Here is a 955-nt window from a genome sequence, read left to right as displayed (position 1 = left end):
AAAAACCGAAGGCTTGGGGGTGGAGTGCTGTACTAGCTCCAGCCCAGTCCATTCTTAAGTAGGCTGTGGGCCCAGGGATCGAAGGTCCACCGATCCCGAAATTTTCAGAAGTCTCCCTCCTACCGGTATCACCTCACTTGGACTGCCGTCCTGAGGTCTTGCCTTCCTGACCACGACCACCCTTGAATCCCCTTCCCCTTGAGGGCGTCTAGACGAGCCTCTGGCTGCTCCTCTAGGCTTTGCTCGAGAGGAAGTAGACTGCCCTTCGAATGCTGGGGTGAATGCCGTGGACTGTGTCGACACGGCCTGGGGTACCCACTGAAAAGTGGTCGAGGTTTGTGCCACGATCTGGGGCACTGGGGGCAATGGCAATTGCAGTTGCTGTCTAACAGGCTTGGCTGGCCGAGACGGTAGCCTAGTCCCTCATAGTCTTCCTCTTTGTTTGAGGACCCTCATCCGGGGAAGACATTCTTCTGATAGCCAGGCCCCACTTCTGGAGAAGGTTTCTATTCTCCAAGGCAGCCTTATCAACAACTTCTTTGACCAAGTCGGTAAGGAAAAAGGTCTTTTCTACAAATGTTGAAGGAGATTAGTTTCCTTGGCTCGGGCCTCACCGTAGCCGAGGTGAACACGAACTCCCTACAAGCTCTCCTTGCCTTGACGAAGCCATAAAGGTCCTTCGTCACTGTGGCCAGATGAGTCTTGGCCACCACCATGAACATTTCATGGACCATGGGGTCACTTACCATCATCTCGAGAGTAGTCTGAAGAGACATTGAGGCAGCCAGTCCTTCTTCTTGTCTCGAACTCTCTTCCCAAAAAGAAAGTCAGATACCTTAGGGAGGTCCTCGCCGAACTGACGTCCGGCAATATCAGCCTCTAACTTTCCAACTGAGAACGTAAGATGGACATCCTTCCAGTCTTTGTGGTTCATAGGCAGGGCCAGCGACAAGGG

This window comes from Palaemon carinicauda, chromosome 7, assembly GCF_036898095.1.
Source record: "Palaemon carinicauda isolate YSFRI2023 chromosome 7, ASM3689809v2, whole genome shotgun sequence".
Taxonomy (NCBI): domain Eukaryota; kingdom Metazoa; phylum Arthropoda; class Malacostraca; order Decapoda; family Palaemonidae; genus Palaemon; species Palaemon carinicauda.
The sequence above is the reverse complement of the archived record's forward strand: the minus strand, read 5'-3'. Positions refer to the sequence as shown.